Raw genomic sequence first — 20,530 nt, forward strand, 5'->3', positions numbered from 1 at the left:
TAGAGGGAAAGGGCTCTTTAAAAGGCTGAGGTAAAGCAGGGACATTCATAATTAGAAAAGAGCAAGATGCCTGGGGCAAGTTTATTTAAACAAAGCAAGCCAAAGGGGCCACTGAGGCAAGTTGAAAGTGAAAGTGAAAGGGGGAAAGTGGCTCAGTCGTGTCTGACTCTTTGCAACTCCATGGACTATACAGTCCACGGAATTCTCTAGGCCAGAATACTGGAGTGGGTAGCCTTTCCCTTCTCCAGGGGATCTTCCCAACCTTAGGGATCAAACCCAGGTCTCCCGCGTTGCAAGCAGATTCCTTACCAGCTGAGCCACAAGGGAAGCCCAAGAGTACTGGAGTGGGTAGCCTATCCTTTCTCCAGTGGATCTTCCCAACCCAGGAATCAAACCAGGGTCTCCTGCATTGCAGGCGGATTCTTTAACAAACGGCATGTTTTTCTCTACAAATTCAACGTTTTTCTAAAGCAATTTGGCTTCCATGGCTACTTGTTATAACTGTTCCAAGGAGGTGCTCTTGTAGGACTTCATTTTTTAATCAGATGAGACAAACACTATGATGCGAGGCAAGTCTGGATAATATTTCATTGACAGAGTTTATTTTCAGAGGTTCTCCCCGCAAGGGATCTTCTCAATCTGCCCACAGTATACTCAGCAACCCCCCAAATGTCACATCTCTGCCCCATATTTATTCTTTCCTTCCTCCCATTCAAACTTAAGCCAGCTATCATGGCAGAGATGTGATGTAAATTCACCTAAAATGGCAAATGACTGACGGTAGCTCGAGTTTCTGTCTTAAAGGAAGATGTCTGGGGTCCACAGTGCCTGAACAGGGAAGAATCAGGCTAATTGTGAAATTCTTTCATCCCGAGAGGCAGTTAGAAGGAGTCTTCTGGGCTGGGGAGCTTCCTGGAATCTATTAATGATACCCCAAAGGTAACTCAGCTGACTCATAAAATTAACTCTGAAGGTGCTAATGATGTAAGTAATAATCCCTAAACCTGAGCTGCCTAAACTCTAGTTTTGTTCAATGACTCCTTTTGCAGTAGGGAGAGCAGAAATGACCATCCTTAATTCTCAGCCAAGATACTGAGGAACGGAGAGGGTCTTTCATATGCCCTAGTCTCTCACCTAGTAATGGGTAGAACCAGGATTAAACAGTCATCTTGTTAGGCCAAAAGGCCCAGCATCCAAGAGAAGGGTGTTTTCCTTGGCCCTGATGGGTATCATGGAATATGAAGCTGTAAGGGATTAACAGCTCATCTAAGTTTTCTGATCTGTAAGCCTCTTTTTCTCTCACACCCCATATCCCAACCTCCAGCCTGTTCTACAGACTTCATGTTGGGAATCCACAGTGAAACGACCACCTTCACCAGCCCCTCTGTTCCACCCTCACCTGGGTCTTCACCGTCTTTCCTTTACAGTATCAGTTTTAGCATCGGCTTCCTGGCTACCTCCCTGCTTCACACTTGCCTCACTACAGTCTGTGCACACACCAGCCAGAGGGATCCTGTTAAACTAACCCAGGTCGTGGCAAGTCCTCCTTGGCGTAATCCTCTCAACGGCTCCCCATCCCACTCAGCATCAAAGCCAGAGTGCCCCTGGCTGCCATGTTGGCTGCATCTCCCCACTGCCCCAAGTTCTCTGCACTCCTGCATGCTGCTCCTCTTGCTGTTCCTCAACCTTGACAAACACCTTCCTTTCCACTTGCTCTTCCCCTGCTCCGAGTCCCCCAGATACCACATAATGAACTCCTTCCCTTTCATGAGATCTCTGTTCAAATGTCACCTCCTCAGAGAAGCACCGCCCCCTCCTCTCTATACACAGCCTCCTCCCAGCACGCTCTACCCCCAGTGTTTTTGCTTTCTTCATAGTATTTTTCATCTGACACATTAAATATTTTTTCAATGCTTTGTCTGGCTCTCTTATCTAGCACCGTGTGAGTTTTGCTATATCTCCCATTGCTAGACTAGTACCTGGCACCTATTTGCTGAATAAATGAAACTGAGAAACTCAGAGCAACCCATTTCTTTTTTAGATAAGAATGTTTTCTTCCTTTACAGTTTAAACTACCCAGCACATGACATCAGTCTTGTGATCATTTCTTTTCTGAAGCTCTAACCTCTGGGTGACTTTAGCAAGTAACCTGACTTTGTTAGAACTCACTTTAGCCAGCTGTGGAATGGGAATGAAAAGACTACATTCCTTTCTTCCCTGACACTTGACTGGAGCAGGCTCTGAGAAGCCTTCTCTGTTCTGAGAGGGAAGGAGCCATGAGAAAATTCTCCTCATGAAGTTGCAATGAAAGTCCCAGGAGGGTAGGGGCTGTGCTTTCTCTCCATTCTCGCACAAAGTAGGCATTCACTAAGTGCTTATCCAAGTTAGGATCTGTGGGACATCAATTACACCTTCTTCTGCAGCCCTGCTCACAGAAGCTGGCCCCTTTCTGAGCTAACGCTCTGAAATAGCAGAAGAACGAAGTCTAGCTTAGAGGTGACGCAGATTCTTTTTCTAGAGGAAGATAACTGCACAGCCCTTGATGGACTGTGGTCACGTCAAAGCTTTCCACGTGGTCTTTGCTTTGAACGTGAAGCAGGGAACTTCACAAGAGGAGAAAGGTTCACATCAGAGGATTCTTCTTCTCGGCTATAAGTTTTTCTGGAGTGACTCTGACTGATACCGTTACTCTCTTAATTTGGGTGACTGTTCTGGTTCAGTTCAGAGCTACTGATTCAGCAGATATTCCCAGAGTCAGACCCTAGTGGAAACTAATATATATGTGAAATCTGGTGCCAGGCACTTCCTGATGTTCAACAAGGATTTCTAGAATAGATGAGTGCATGGATACTCATGCCACACTACTGGCTTGTCATCACCTCTTAGTCTTTCCTTCTTCTCTTCCCCTTCTGACTCTTTTGATTCCTTCCCTACTCATGCCTCAGTGCTTCTTTGAGATACGTGGGCATTTTATGGTTTTGTTGGACTTGACAGATTACTGACCTTTCAAAGTCCAGTGATTTGGTGTCAGAAGATCTAAGTTTTCTCCTTTTTCTCTACCCTCTAAAGACGCACGCTGTAATTTCCCCAGCAGAAGTGAAAGTGATTTCGCAGGCAACTCAGATGTCTGCACAGGCACAAGAAAGAGGGGAAGAGGGCACAAGAGCAGAGGGAGAGGTGACTTTTGGAGGGGCTGAGAGCAACCCCCTACACATACTGCCCATCCAGCGGAAAGAAATGATATCTTGCAGGAAAATAATTGTCATTTGGATTTTTGTACATTCATTTTAACGACTGAGACGTTCTCATTTGCCTGAGGAGGAGCTGTATGAGCATGCACACTTTATAGTTGATTTGAAGATGAATAAAATATTAACATACCCTTTGCTGCCCCTAAAACACAACACCCAAATTAGCACTGTGCTCTGCCTGCTGTCCCACACACGCATTTAGGTTGTAAATGAGCTCGGTTTCAAGCACATTTGTAATGGTTGAACAAGTGAGGGACCAATTAGGTGGCCATATTGATACTAATGAGGGTGACCTCCAAAACTGTCCCAGCCCAAGAACGCCTACAACGGAACCAACGATCCTGGCTTTAGTCCCAGTCTGGAGGCTTTCATTCAGTCCTAATCATAGCAGAATCTGTCAAATGGATTTGTTTCCAGAAAACTTCCTTGACACAGGTCAAATGGCAGAAGTTGCAGAAATGTTGTTTTACATAAAATTTCTGCAAAAATTGTGCCCAGAAACTGCTGCCTTTTTAACCCATTAACTGGTGGATACAAAACAGCCAGCTCCAATGGCTACCATAGTGTCAAGGGTTATTTTATGGTACGTTTGTAATTGTTCTAAAAAAACTGATATGAAATGAAAGTTATCAGGATTAAGATGTTTTCCTTAAGAAGTAGAAAAGATGAACAACTTACTAAGAGCCTAAGAAGAAACTGGTTCTATAAAACATGTTATTGTATTTGTTGGAAGAATATTGTCAAGGTCTTGATCCATATTATGTGGCTCCTCAGAACATAGTTTCTTCAGATTTTAGTCTTAGGTTCTGCAGGAGTGCTGATTTGTTTTAATCTTGTAGAAACTACAGGTTTTTATACATATTTTCCTCTTTGCTTTGGTTGGTAGGGAGCTCAGAATCAGACTTTCTGATTATCTCTAATTACTCTGTGAACTTCATCTTTGCATTTCTTTTTTCTTTTTCTTAGGGAGATTAGTGATTGTTCATTAATTTTATCCTTGGCTTTATTTTCTTCTCAATATTTTCTCTTTGCTGTGATTCCTTCATTTGTTACTTTTCTGCTTTTCTACTATATACATTCTTAAAAGCTACCATACAAGGATATGGAGCATGAATATGTAAGTATTAGTAAATCTGGTCTCAATGCGATAAGACATCCAAAATCATCATCCTGGTGCTACTATTTATCCTATCTTGCTAGCTTTTTAGAACATTTAAAATGTTGTTCTCCTTCTTGAAATTATAAAAACATTTCCCTGAATTAGCATATACTGAACTCAGGCATTCCTCTTAGTCTTTTAAATTTTGTTCTCTCTTTTTTTATGCTTTGCCTCAAAATAAGTTCACGTGAACCATTACCTAAGTTCTATTAATCATCAACTTAGGGACACAATCCTGCTGCACTGGCAGTGAGTATCTTCGTGTTTTTGATAGTTCCAAGAGGAATGATGAATCTATCCTGAGCCATCACATTCTTCCACTCTGTCTGCCCAATGGATGTCTCCTTGCATTTACTTCTTTACTTTCCAACTCAACTTACCTATTTATTATTTGGCCATTTCATATTATCTCTCTTCCTCTCTTTCTCTCTCTTACCCCCTTCAGCTCTTTCCCTTTATCTCTTTATTTTTTTTTTAATCTAAGTATAGTTGATTTACAATGTGGTGTTTGTTTCAGGTATAACACAAATATATATATATATATATTTTTTTTCTTTTTCAGATTCTTTTCCCTTATAGGTTATTATAAAGTACTGACTGTAGTTCCCTGTGCTATACAGTAAGTCTTTGTTGGTTATCTATTTTATATACAATAGTGTGCATATGTTAATTCCAACCTCCTAATTTAGTCTCCCCCCACTTTCCCCTTTAGTAACTATCAGTTTGTTTTCTATGTCTATGGGTCTATTTCTGTTTTGTAAATAAGTTCATTTGTATCATTTTTTAGATTCTACATATAAGTGATATCATATGACATTTGTCATTCTCTGTCTAGCTTACTTCACTTAGTATGATAATCTCTACGGTCCATCCATGCTGTTGCAAATGGCATTATTTCATTCATTTTTATGGCTGAGTAATACTCCACTACGTATATATACACCACATCTTCTTGATCCATTTCTCTGTTGATGGACATTAAGGTTGTTTCCACGGCTTGGTTATTGTAAACAGTGCTTCAGTGAACATCAGGGCGCATATATCTTTTTGAATTATGGTTTTCTCTGGATATATGCCCAGGAGTGGGATTTCTGGGCTGTTTGGTAACGGTTTACTTAGTTTTTACAAAATAATGTTATTTATTTATTGAATTTATTTTTGGCTGTGCTGGGTCTTCATTGCTGGATGGACTTTCTCTAGCTGTGGCCAGCGGGGGCTACTCTCTAGCTGCGTTGGATAAACTTCTCAGTGCAGTGGCTTCTCCTCCTATGCAGCATGGACTCTCGAGCATGTGGGCTTCAGTAGTTGCAGCTCCCGGGCTCTAGAGCACAGGCTTCATTGCCCTGCGGCAAGTAGGATATTCCTGGACCAGGGATTGAACCTGTGTCGCCTGCATTGGCAGACGGATTCTTTACCACTGAGCCACCAGGGAAGCCCCATATTTAGTTTTTTAGTGAAAGTGAAAGTCGCTCAGTCACGTCCAACTCTTTATGACCCCAGGGACTCCATGGAATTCTCCAGGCCAGAATACTGGAGTTGGTAGCCTTTCCCTTCTTCAGGGGATCTTTCCAACCCAGGGATTGAACCCAGGTCTCCTGCATTATAGGTGGATTCTTTACTGAACCTCCACATTGTTCTCCACAGTGGCTGTACTATCCCTTTGTCTCTTTCCCCATCCATCCATCCCTTCCTTCCCTCCCTTCCTTCTTCTCTCCCTTCCTCCTGTATATGCTTTTCTAGTTTAAAGTGAAAGTGAAAGTTGCTCAGTCATGTCTGACTCTTTGTGACCCCATGGACCCCATTACAGTCCATGAAATTCTCCAGGCAAGAATACTGGAGTGGGTCACCTATCCCTTCTCTAGGGAATCTTCCCAATCCAGGGATCAAACCCAGGTCTTTTCTAGCTTAAAAATAACAGAAGCTCATATACAATCAAGCCATGAAAACATAAATAAAATTCTAGAAACCACAGAAAAAGAAGAATAGACACATACAACAAAAATCTAGTTATGACTACAGTCTCAAACTCAGTTTGGACTCTGTAAATTCATATAAAGGGAAAATCAGAAGAGATTATATATTTCCAAATGGCAGACCACTTGTGTTAACATCTGGGCCTGGGGTGGGTGAAGGTCGAGAAGAAGTGGGTTGTGGTAAACATTGAAGATTTATGTGACTATATAATGGAATGAAGATAGCCGATCCATTTTGGAACCATCCCAACTCCTCCCTTTCTTTCATACCTCACATGTACTTTGTTGACAGATTATGTCATTTCTGGTCTCAGTATATCAGGATCTGCCACATACTTCCAGTACTGCCATGACATGAATCATCACCTCCTGCCTGGTCTGGCTTGGTCCCTTTTGGTGGTCTCCCCTTCCTTTCCTGCTGTTCGCCACCCAGTAGCCAATGTGACAGTGTGAAAACGTGGGTCATGCCCTCTGCTCAAGCATCCCCAGTGCCTTGTCTTTTCATCTAACTCACAGAGCTGAAGTCTTCCTAAAGGCTGCTCAGCCCTACAAGCTCTGGGGACCACCTCCCTGCGCTCCCCCGCTCACTCACAGTGCTTCTGCCACGCAACCTGAATGCCTCTCCTCAGGGTCGTTCCCTTCTCCTGAACAATGCCTCAAAGTCAGCCCTCAGTATCCACGGGTTCCATATCTGATTGCAATTTGATCATTTCACATAAGGGGCTAGTGTATCTGTGGATTTTGGTGTCCACCATGGATACTAGAACCAAGGGGCTAGTGTCTCCTTATCTCTTTGAGGTCTTTGCTCAAGCATTTTCTTCATCAGAGAGACCACCTGCCTTGACTCTTTCTCATCCTACCTAAAATTAAGGCTCCTCCACTAACCCTGCCCTCTCTAGCCCTTTGTTTCATTTTGCATTACAGCACTTACTACTTCCTAACACACCATATGTGTTCATACCAATTTGCTTATGGTTTATCTCTGCCTACCAGCAACCCACTTGAGTGCCAGCTCTGTGAGGGCAAAGTTTTTAATCTGGTGTTTGTGCTGTATGCTCAATACCTAAAACAGTGCCCAATGGGCACTTAGCTCAATACCTATTTGTTGAATGAATGGATGAAACTAAACACTCTGACCTTGTTGGCACAAATCTTAAACAGCTAAGATAATATAGCAGAGTGCCATTCAAAATAAATTAATAGGATGGAACAAGCTCCCCACTGTCGAAGTAAAATAGAAAGTTAAAGCAATAACTGTTAAGTAGGGCAAAGGGGCTTTTATTTTTTTCTGTTAGAGGATCATATAGTGTCATAGGCAGTTCTCATTCTGTCCTGCCCCCTGACAGCAAGAATGAGGGGCACATTTACATCCCATGAAAGGGGATCTTTTCTGTATTTAAGGGCATTTGGAGAAATACTTTGGTTTTCCCGTCGTTCACAATTTTTCCTTTTGATGTTCAACCACTCACTATTCCCTCCCCTTCTTAGAAAAGTCATATCTTGAACTGAAATCATGCTCACTGAAATGAAAAGCCAACTGCAATTACATCCGCCTCCTGCTTCCCTTTCTCTTTGATTATCTGGCCCTAAACAGCAATAGAAAAAAGCACAGTGTTCCTCAAGTACCTATGGCACAAAATCAAAATTCTACCAAACAGTACTGAAGACTCTGGCCTTTTCCTAAGTTGTCTTAAGTCATTTTCTTTGAAATACATTTTTCTATCAGAGTTTGCAAACAATTTTCTGTTTTACTTTTTTTTAAGTAGGGAGGAACTGTTAGCCCATTTGCCTTTTGATGTTTACACATCATAGGTCAAATTCTGTTATGACAATATGTTACAACCTAAAAAAATCACATGGGGGTGGATTTTCTGGTCTATCAAAAGGCCCACTTTTGGCTATAATATCATTTATGTTGGAAGTTGTTTGAAGTTAACTCAAACCAATAGCAAGTTTCCAGTGAAGCAAAGGTGTGTGAGAAGGTATATTAGACTGGAAGTCAGGAGACTGGGCTAGAACCTGATTCTCATTCTGTTATGGACATGCTTTGTGAGCTTGAGGTAATTTGCTCAATATTTCTGGGCTTCAGGTTTAACTCCTGCAAAAGAAGAGCTTTAAAGGAACTTTGCATTCTCTTTCATCCCTAGGATTTATGATTCTTTGCGTGGTTGAAATAAATTTAGTCTGAGGATTTATATTTTGATTTCTTTCCTCCCTCCCTCTCTTCCGCCATCACTTCTCCCCACTTCCTCTCTTTTCTTTCCTCTCATCTATCCATCTATTCACCCATCCATTATATTTTGATTCCCTTTTTTCCTTCTATTCTTTCTTCCCCCTTTTAATTTTTCCATTGTATTTCAATAACTTTCTTTATCTTTTTCCTATTTCTTTCCTTTTCTTTTATCCCTTTTTCTTTATTTTACCCTCTGCCCTCTTTTCAGCTTTCATTCATGCTTCTCTTTCTTAAATTCTTTCTCTCAGCAGCAAATCACTCGACATTTCAACAAATTCATAAAGTAGCCATGGTTTTATGGGCTGGTGTTAACACCTATTCTAACCAACCAGGCATTGCAAACTGATGTGAGTGCTGATAGTGCGGCTTCAAGGCCTGGTATGGAAAGTAGCCAAATAGCACATGGCTATTATTTAATGATGCCCGGAGACTAACAGGAAGCCTTCTGCAAATTGCCTCACAAATTACACAGTGGCTCCCTGCCTTCTTTACTGGCACAAAATAGACTTGTGAAACTAGGCTTAACATCCAAATTCTTTCCCTGTTACAGGAAGCATCAAAGTTACCTTTTTAAGCATAAAAATGAAAAATAAATTTATACAGAAAATGCCACAAACAAAGAAAATATAAATGACAGACTTGGGAAATACAGTATAATGTGAGTCAAAAGGTCTAATTTTCATAATATATAAAATGCTCTTGTACATCTTTAAACATAGCTTTTAAAAAATACTTTCTCTTAATAAATGACTTCACCAAATCTACTCCCCTTCCTGTTCTCTTAAAAATGTAGGTTATAAAGAAATGCGGGCTATTTTTCTAAGTAATGTTTTATTTAAGCCTAATTCTTCAGACTGGGTCACCAATTTTTATTCCTCATTTCCCATCCTTACTGAAATTCTCAGAATATTAGGTATCACTACAATTTTTCAAATATATGCTTTAAAAACTTCATGAAACAGGAAGGAATTGGGCCACCTTTGAGATCCCTTCATGCTTATCTCTTGCTTAGTCAGTACAATGGCAAGGTAAGATCACAAGATTTGGAGTCAAATTGAGCCTGAGTTTAAACTTAGCTCTGATATTTAGTTACTCTATATCTAAGTTACTTACTTTCTGAAGCTCAATTTTCTCATCTGTAGAACGGGACTAACACAGTCTTTCACAAGGTTGTGGTGGGGCATAAATGACACAAGGCATGTGGAGACTTAAAGCAGACACAGTAACGGAGGACCAGATAAATACATTGCTGAAACAATGATGGTGATAATGATGACAGCTTAAGAGAGTGAGAAAGCTCATCAGAACTATGCAAGAAACTCCACGCGGTATTTGCTTCATTTAGAAGGAAAAGATGGAATCTCACCTAAATGCTAAGAAAAGAACTTTGCAATTTATTCAAGCAAGGTTTGAATATAAACCCACTGAAATTCCACTGAGTCAGTATGTACAGAATGATATCTCATTCTGGGAAAGAGCCAAGCTTTAAAATCTTTCACCAATTTGAATGCAGTAGAATGAGGGAAGCAGACAAGAAAGGAGAGGGACAGTGGTCAGAACATTAAGGGAGGCAAACATACATCCAGGCCCGCGTATAATTTGGCACAATATGGGTCAATCTCTAATAATGTGCCAAAGATGATGAGAGGTAACCTTGACAACCCAGATGATGCAGGCTGAAAGAATAAGAGATTTGCAGGGGGACATAGGAGAAAATCTGGGCCATTTTCTTGGTTGACTGATGGCTTGTAGCTTTTACTCTATAGAAAACTTGCTATAACTAGTAAATCAGTCTTTTTTTAACATCATCAATAAACATCTATTAAACATTCATAACATCCCAAGACACTGTGCAAGGGATACAGAGATATTCCCTGCCCACAAGAAGCTTAAGAAGGACATTCCCATTTATAGGCAACTAAAAAGCACCATGGTGTGATCACTGACCTAGAGCCAGACATCCTGGAATGTGAAGTCAAGTGGGCCTTAGAAAGTATCACTACGAACAAAGCTAGTGGAGATGATGGAATTCCAGTTGAGCTATTCCAAATCTTGAAAGATGATGCTGTGAAAGTGCTGCACTCAATATGCCAGCAAATTTGGAAAACTCAGCAGTGGCCACAGGACTGGAAAAGGTCAGTTTTCATTCTAATCCCAAAGAAAGGCAATGCCAAAGAATGCTCAAACTACCGCACAATTGCACTCATCTCACATGCTAGTAAAGTCATGCTCAAAATTCTCCAAGCCAGGCTTCAGCAATATGTGAACCATGAACTTCCTGATGTTCAAGCTGGTTTTAGAAAAGGCAGAGGAACCAGAGATCAAATTTCCAACATCTGCTGGATCATGGAAAAAGCAAGAGAGTTCCAGAAAAACATCTATTTCTGATTTGTTGACTATGCCAAAGCCTTTGACTGTGTGGATCACAATAAACTGTGGAAAATTCTGAAAGAGATGGGAATACCAGACCACCTGACCTGCCTCTTGAGAAATCCGTATGCAGGTCAGGAAGCAACAGTTAGAACTGGACATGGAACAACAGACTGGTTCCAAATAGGGAAAGGAGTACGTCAAGGCTCCTTTTTCCAATGAGTCAACTCTTCGCATGAGGTGGCCAAAGTACTGGAGTTTCTTGTCCTGTATATTGTCACCCTGCTTATTTAACTTATATGCAGAGTACATCATGAGAAACGTTGGACTGGAAGAAACACAAGCTGGAATCAAGATTGCTGGGAGAAATACCAATAACCTCAGATATGCAGATGACACCACCCTTATGGCAGAAAGTGAAGAGGAACTCAAAAGCCTCTTGATGAAAGTGAAAGTGGAGAGTGAAAAAGTTGGCTTAAAGCTCAACATTCAGAAAACGAAGATTATGGCATCCGGTCCCATCACTTCATGGGAAATCGATGGGGAAACAGTGGAAACAGTGTCAGATTTTATTTTTGGGGGCTCCAAAATCACCACAGATGGTGACTGCAGCCATGAAATTAAAAGATGCTCACTCTTTGGGAGGAAAGTTATGACCAACCTAGAAAGCACATTCAAAAGCAGAGACATTACTTTGCCAACAAAGGTTCGTCTAGTCAAGGCTATGGTTTTTCCTGTGGTCGTGTATGGATGTGAGAGTTGGACTGTGAAGAAGGCTGAGCACTGAAGAATTGATGCTTTTGAACTGTGGTGTTGGAGAAGACTCTTGAGGGTCCCTTGGAATGCAAGGAGATCCAACCAGTCCATTCTAAAGGAGATCAGCCCTGGGATTTCTTTGGAAGGAATGATGCTAAAGCTGAAACTCCAGTACTTTGGCCACCTCCTGCGAAGAGTTGACTCATTGGAAAAGACTCTGATGCTGGGAGGGACTGCGGGCAGGAGGAGAAGGGGACGACAGAGGATGAGATGGCTGGATGGCATCACTGACTCGATAGACGTGAGTCTGTGTGAACTCCGGGAGTTGGTGATGGACAGGGAGGCCTGGTGTGCTGTGATTCATGGGGTCACAGAGAGTCGGACACGACTGAGCAATTGAACTGGACTGAATTGAAAAAGCACCAACACCCCCAACCCCTATCCCCGACCCCACTCAGAGCCCCTGCAAGCCTTGGCTTATTAGTGCTATTTTATTGTCCAAGGAAACTGAAGTTCAGAGAAAATACAATTAGAAAGAGCCAAGGCTAACATTTCAACTTCACTCTGCCTAGGTTCAATTCTCAGGAGGAGAGTGACAAAAATAAAATGATTTATTTTGATTGGGATAATGGTAATAATGAGGATAAAAATAGGCTGTTTGTTTTAGCAGCAACATTAAAAAAAAAAAAGCCTCAAACCTCAAAAAAGCCTCAGTTGTGTGGCTGAACACAACTTCATTTCCCGATCATGGTCCATCTGTGTAGGCCAGCATAGGACCCTACAACATGGAGCCACTGAGCTGCACCGTCTCAGTGGCCAGTGACCTCCTTGGCTGCAGAGGCAAAGGAGAAGGGCATGGAGATCATCTGGTATTGGCTCTTAAGGGTCACTTCCAGGTGCAGCTCACTGGCCAGCCCTTACCACATGGTCTTACTCAGGGTTAGGATGAGGCTGAGAGGAGTGAAGCCCTTAGTGTGACATCTAAGCAGGCACAGGCTCTTTGGGTCATGCAAACACAGGGTTGGCACTAGTGTGACCCCAAAAGCCAGCGGCTCCTTATATTTTTAATCTTAGGCAACTTACTGGTCTCACCCTTGTCTGGGTGGTGGCCCCACCTAACTGATAGGAGGGGAAATGCAGTGTCTCTCATATCTGGGAGGGAGAGGTAAGGTGGGTACTGGTGAGGACTAGAAAATCTAGTAACCTGGGCTTGAAACCTCAGCTTCATAAATGATGCTGCCTTCTGCTCCATTTCTCTCCCCTGCTCTTTAATTCAGGAAGTTGCCAACCTTGGGATTTTAACCAAATATAGCAAACGCTGTATGTCAGATGCTTGCTATGTGTCAGGTATTACACTATCTACACTTATGCTCATCAACGCATCTATTCATTCCTCACAACAGCTCTCTGCAAAAGTTCCTATTTCAGTGTTTAAATAAGAAAACCGAGGCTTACAGAAATGGAATAACTTGCCCAAGTTCGTTTCTATAAAAGGTAACAGTCGCGATCTGGACTCATATCTAACTGTGAAGACTTTTCTCTTGCTCTTGGGAGCTTACAATTGTGTTGTATTCCAAGTGTATTAAATGAAAGTGTGGCTACGTTAGCCCAACTCATGACATAGTTGGAGCAAAACATTGACTTGCCACTGGTTGGGAGTGTATGTAGGCATCATCCTCAGTGCCAATGTAACTGATATTAATAAAAGATGAAGGAATTTTGTTATTTTGTTTTGGGTTTCCACATGAAAATTCAGTACCATCTGTTATTAACAGATGTGGAGTAGAGAATGAGAGTCAAGATGTCTTTACTAATCAGATGTATGATTGGGGCAACTCCCTCTGTTTTGCTAGATACCAAATAAAGGGGCCAAATCAGATTTTCTAAGGTTATCTCCACTACTGACCTTACAAAATTCAGCATGGATAATAGCAGAGATAGGTAAGATCATAAGCATGGAAAATATTTTAGAACACACAAAAGTATTTCTCTAGTAAAGCTGAAAACCTTATTATCTGAAATAAAATAGAGCCTGACTGCTAATATGGATGCAAACTTATCACAGAGTGTAGACTCATCCCTTAATCAGACAAAACTGTACGGCTATCTGGAGAGAGAATAGTCATCTCACATGCTAATTTGCCATGAATGAATTTTTGTCAGTCAAAGAGCTTAAGTGTTTATTTTGGATTTTAAACAGACAGGATGAGTATGAGTGGAGCTAAGTTTGATTCCCTCTGAGGACACACAGGACAGTCACACATGGCTGAAATGCTGAGAGGTTGTGAAGACAAGAGACAATAGATACTCTTGACACAGGAACTGGTGGGTGGGGAGGACTTGGGGGGGTTGGAGGTGGGGGGAGGAGGAACTAATTCTCTTAATTAAGGAGGGGGAGCATTTTGAGGCAGTCATTAAGGATGAAGTCATATGCACCAATGCACAAAAAACCTTTGCCTTTACACTTTTTTGTGTGGAAACATCTGGCAAAAACATGTTGAGAAAAGAGAACTTTTGTGCAGCAGGATCTTGCTGTGAAGAGATGAAAACTTAAGCTAATTACAGGATGTCTGTAAAAAGAAAGGGCTAGCTTTATATTTTAGGCCCATTTTTTCCCTACAGGGTAGACATCTAATGTAAAAGCAGTGGTATGCTGTGGGAAATGAATATGGGGTAAGAAACAATGAATTTCATCTAATATATAATACTACACCATAAAGATTATTAAAATAGCTTTCAATTTATACTTGCCTTTATAACTCTGCCAAGAGAAAACCAGACAAGTCTGAAACCTGTATGATACAGACCACAAAACTGTACATTTTCTTATATGTAAAATGTTTCAGACCTCTTAATTAAAAATGACCCAGCTATTGTCCTATTTAGAAGTAAATAATGCAGTCTGGAATTTTTCTTCACATCTATTTTAAAACTACAATCACCTCACACTCTTTTTGAAATCTCCTCTCTCAATGTCCTTTAGTTCCTTTTGTCTTTCTTTATAATCCTACCTTCATTCTGTTCCTTTTCCAGAGTTCTGTGATGCTTCAGCTTAAAGACCAAAATTACAAAAAAGAAAAGCAAAGTTGAGTGCAGCCTGGTCCTAATCTCAAGATTGAGGCATCCCACGTGACTCTATCAAGATTCTAATCATAGGCACCCAAGAGGCTAAGACCAACCATAGGCATTCAACAAGTTCTTCTGATATTAACCATTCTAAGAGCATTAGGATTTAATCTAGCAGAGGAATGTTTGACCCTACTACAGGCTTCTTCCTGCAGGAACAAGGTGCTTACAATCACCTGGAGAGGACATTTCTGACAGTCTTCTTGAGATGAATGAAATTTGCTTTCCCTCTTGCCCATCTCTATAATTTGGGTGAATATTAAGAGAGATCCTTATAAAGAGGCAGGCCAGTTGAGACCTTCCTCCTAGTTGGGCAACATCACTACACTGTCAGGTACTGGCTGAGACATACGGGCTCACAGACTAGGGGATCTGGCTCCTAAAACCCAGTCTTGTGGGGATCATATTGTCCCTAGCTCATGGCCCTCACAATGGCCTGCCATCCTCTGTCCTTTATAAGTACCCCACTGCTGGAAGTCAGTTCTCTTCAGACTGATCTGAGCCAGAATCTCAAATCTATTTGGAGACTGTGTCACCTTTACTGTTCAATAGGTACATTCTCCCCTGCAGTGAGCCATACTTCTTACCAGGCACTATTGTCTCCAAGACTGAGACTGTAGCATCTGCCATCTACTCCATTAACTAGCAAGTCTTCTAATGTTGGTTTTCTTAAAACCGAGAATGATTTCTTTATGACTACCTGTCTATCATAAGTGGGAAAGTTAAAGAGGCCAAAAAGATTATGTGACTTTTCTGACATCTTCCTATTCCCTGGGAATTTTTGATTTGCAGTCTTTGTAATGGGACTACCTGGGAGAAGGCAATGGCACCCTACTCTAGTACTCTTGCCTGGAAAATACCATGGATGGAGGAGCCTGGTAGGCTACAGTCCATGAGGTCGCTAAGAGTCAGACATGACTGAGCGACTTCACTTTGACTTTTCACTTTCATGCACTGGAGAAGGAAATGGCAACCCACTCCAGTATTCTTGCCTGGAGAATCCCAGGGACAGGAGAGCCTGGTGGGCTGTCGTCTATGGGGTCGCACAAAGTTGGACACGACTGAAGCGACTTAGCAGCAGCAGCAGCAGATAGCATATTCAAAAGCAGAGACATTACTTTGCCAACAAAGGTCCATCTAGTCAAGGCTATGGTTTTTTCTGTGGTCATGTATGGATGTGAGAGTTGGACTGTGAAGAAGGCTGAGCACTGAAGAATTGATGCTTTTGAACTGTGGTGTTGGAGAAGACTCTTGAGGGTCCCTTGGACTGCAAGGAGATCCAACCAGTCCATTCTGAAGGAGATCAGCCCTGGGATTTCTTTGGAAGGAATGATGCTAAAGCTGAAACTCCAGTACTTTGGCCACCTCATGGGAAGAGTTGACTCATTGGAAAAGACTCTGATGCTGGGAGGGATTGGGGGCAGGAGGAGAAGGGGACGACAGAGGATGAGATGGCTGGATAGCATCACTGACTCGATGGACGTGAGTCTGAGTGAACTCCGGGAGTTGGTGATGGACAGGGAGGCCTGGCGTGCTGCGATTCATGGGGTCACAAAGAGTTGGACACGACTGAGCGACTGAACTGAACTGAACTGAACCACCTCCATGAGGGCTGTGACTGCACCTGTTTTTGCTTATCTTTGTTCCTTCTTTCAGACCCTGGTACTGATTTGGGTATCTGGTAGATGCTCAGAAATTTAACCTGTCCAGTAGAGGATTGAATGCATCTACTTTGGCTGTGCACTGTCCTAGGTGCTTTGAATATAATATGTATAAGACACAGTTCTTGCCATCAAAACCTGACACAGGACTAATCTTTCCAACATGTCTTTCAGTGCTTGAGCAAAACAATTTAAATGGAAATTCCTGTTAAACCTCTGGTTTAGGGATTCTAAAGGAAATTCTGCTCCCAAATGTCTCTCCCATGAGCCAGGCAACTCATGATATTTTCTGCATTTATTAACAATGACGACAGGGACTTCCCTGGCGATCAGTGCCTAAGACATTGAGCTCCCAGTGCATGAGTCCTGGGTTTGATCCTTGGTTAGGGAACTAGATCCCACATGCTATGACTAAGAGTTCAGATGCCTCAACTAAAGATCCTACTTGCCACAACTAAGACCCGGCACAGCTAAATAAATGTTACAAAGCAAAACAGGGCTTCCTTGGCAGCTCAGTGCAGGAGACATGGGTTCAATCTCTGGTCCAGGAAAAACCCACATGACACATAGCAAATGAGCCCATGCGCCACAATGATTAAGCCTGTGCTCCACAGTCAGGGAACTGTGACCACTGAAGCCCGTGTGCCTCTACTCCACAAGAGAAGCCATCACAATGAGAAGCCCACACGCTGCAACGAGAGAGTAGCTCCTGCTCAACACGACTAGAAAAAAGTGTGTGCAGCCATGAACACCCAGCATAGCCAAAAACAAATAAATAAATGCAATTATAAAATAGACATCCCCCCAAATGATATCAGTCATGGCAAACAGAACTTATGGATGCTTTCACTGTGCTTGACACTTGTACAAAGTGCCTTGCATATATTCTATAATTCTCACAATCCACCCTATATATTAACAGTAGGTATTATAATAATTTTATTGATAAGGAAAGATAGGCTAAGAGAGGTTATGTGTCCCAGTCGGTATACCAACTACACAGCTGGTAAGTGGAGACAGTTGCTTTCAGCCTTGCCTGGTCAGATTTCAAAGACCAGACCTGTAACCATGCTCTGTTCTGCCTCCTACTCCTTCCTTAAGAATAAAGTAATATTTTCAAAAAAGGGAAATACATTGACAGGAATTACTTGGTATGACTCTGTCCCTTGTGGAAAACAAAACTGGGGACTTTTTGATTTGATTCTTCTCAGTATTCATTATATGGGGACCAATTAATGTACCTGTACTTTGTGAGGGACCTGGGCCTCTCCAGGGTCACACAGGGAACAAGCGGCAGACTGCTGGTCTGACTAGATCACTTTATAGTATTCTTTCTACTGTATGGGGAGGGAAGCCTCTGGGCATTTCAGAAAGAGATTTTCTGTTCCATGTTTTTACCAGGGATGGGACTGCATGGAGAATTTTTGCATCTGGTCCAGAGTAGTTTAAGGAGACCAAATTGGTGACTGGAAAAATATATGCCCATCCACATCTCTACAAATGGTGTGATTTCATTTCCTTTTATGGTTGAGTAATATTTCATTGTATATATGTACCACATTTTCTTTATTTATTCATCTGTTGATGGACATTTAAATTGCCATGTCCTAGCTATTGTAAATAGTGCTGCAATGAACACTGGAGTGCATGTGTCTTTTTGAATTATGGTTTTCTTAGGGTGTATGCTTAGAGTCTATCAAACAGAGTGAAGTCAGAAAGAGAAAAACAAATACTGCATATTAATGTGTCTATGTGGAATCTAGAAAAATGGTACAGATGAATCCATTTGCAAGATAGGAATAGAAATGCAGATGTAGGGAATGGATGTGTAGACCTGGAGAGGTGGAGGTGAGTGGGATGAACTGGGAGATTGGCATTGATGTATATACACCCCTATATATAAAATAGATAACTAATGAGAACCTAGTGTATAGCACAGGGTGCTCAGCTCAGTGCTCTGTGGTGACCTAGATTGGTGGGATGGAGGTGAGGGGGTGCAAGGGAGATCCAAGAGGGAGGGCAATATAGGTATACTTATAGCTGATTGACCTCACTGTACAGCAGAAACTAACACAACATTATAACACAACTATACCCCAATTAAAGGAACAAAAAGCTGTTGTACTTCTCTGATGATCCAGTGGTTAAGAATCCACCTGGAAATGCAGGGGACACAGGTTCAATTCCTGGTCCAGCAAGATCCCATATGCCATGAAGCAACTAAGCCCATGTACCACAACTACTGAGCTCAAGCTCTAGAGCCCAGAAGCCACAGCTCCTGAGCTGGAGTGCTGCCACTACTGAAGCCCACATGCCAAGAGCCCGTGCTTCACAGTAAGAGAAGCCAGAGCACCAGGGCAAAGAGCTGTGATGTTGGAGGAGACTCTTGAGAATCCCTTGGACTGCAACTACAGAAAGTCCTCGGGGAGCAATGAAGACACAGCACAGCCAAAAATAAAGAAAAAAGAAAAATATACCAAAAAGGCCAATGATGGTCTTGTCTGATCTAGGTCTGCCTTTCTTGAAGGATGTAGAAACAGTCTGCCTGCCAGCCTCTCCCTCCCTCTAAACCAACAGTTCTCAATGGTGATGATTTTGCCTTCTAGGACATGTGGCAATGTGGTGGGACATTTTTGATTTTGTAACTGTAGCCCATGTGTGCCACTGGAATTTCATGGGCAGAGGCTAAACATCCTACAAGGCACAGAAAATCCAGACAGTTTAACAGCTAGGATATCTAAATTAATTCTATAAAATACGCTGTGTAGGCCCAGACCACCTTATCTGCCTCCTGAGAAATCTGTATGCAGGTCAAGAAACAACAGTTAGAACTGGACATGGAACAACAGACTAGTTTCAAACAGGGAAAGGAGTACGTCAAGGCTGTATATTGTCACCCTGCTTATTTAACTTATATGCAGAGTACATCATGTGAAATGCTGGGCTGGATGAAGCACAAGCTGGAATCAAGATTGCCGGGAAATATCAATAACCTCAGATACGCATATGACACCACCTTTATGGCATAAAGTGAATAAGCACTAAAGAATCTCTTAAAGTGAAGGAGGAGAGTGAAAAAGTTGGCTTCAAACTCAACATTAAAAAAACTAAGATCATGGCATCCGGTCCTATCACTTCATGGCAAATAGATGGGAAAACGGAGATGGTGAGAGACTTTATTTTTTGGGGTTCCAGAATCACTGCAAATGGTGACTGCAGCCATGAAATTAAGAGACTCTTGCTCCTTGGAAGAAAAGCTATGACCAACCTAGACAGCATATTAAAAAGCAGAGACATTACTTTGCCAACAAAAGTCCGTATAATCAAAGCTATGGTTTTTCCAACAGTCATGTATGGATGCAAGAGTTGGACTGTAAAGAAAATTTAGCACTGAAGAATTGATGCTTTTGAGCTGTGATGTTGGAGAAGACTCTCGAGAGTCCCTTGGACTGCAAGGAGATCCAACCAGTCCATCCTAAAGGAAATCAGTCCTGAATATTCATTGGAAGGACTGATGCTGAAGCTGAAACTCCAATACTTTGGCCACCTGACGTGAAGAACCGACTCATTTGAAAAGACCTTGATGCTGGGAAAGATTGAAGGTGGGAGGAGAAGGGGACGACAGAGGGTGAGATGGTTGGAATGCATCACCGACTCGATGGACATGAGTTTGAGTAAACTCCGGGAGTTGGTTATGGACAGGGAAGCCTGGCGTGCTGCAGTCCATGGGGTCGCAAACAGTAAGACAGGACTGAGTGACTGAACTGAAGCTGACTGAGGCCCATTAAAGAGAAGGGAGATGTTTTACTTATTTATTTGAACACGATGTTCTTTAAAAATATTTCTCTCACTCCCAAGTATGACAGACACGTAATAGTATCCTGAATTTTTTTTAAACTCCTGTATTTTGAAAACAAATTATTATACAGCAACTAATAAAATATTAATTGGGGTCCTTTTTCTATCTAAATAACCTAGAACAAAACAGAATGATGAAGCTA

The sequence above is a fragment of the Bos javanicus genome, chromosome 7, assembly GCF_032452875.1.
Source record: "Bos javanicus breed banteng chromosome 7, ARS-OSU_banteng_1.0, whole genome shotgun sequence".
Classification (NCBI taxonomy): Eukaryota; Metazoa; Chordata; class Mammalia; order Artiodactyla; family Bovidae; genus Bos; species Bos javanicus.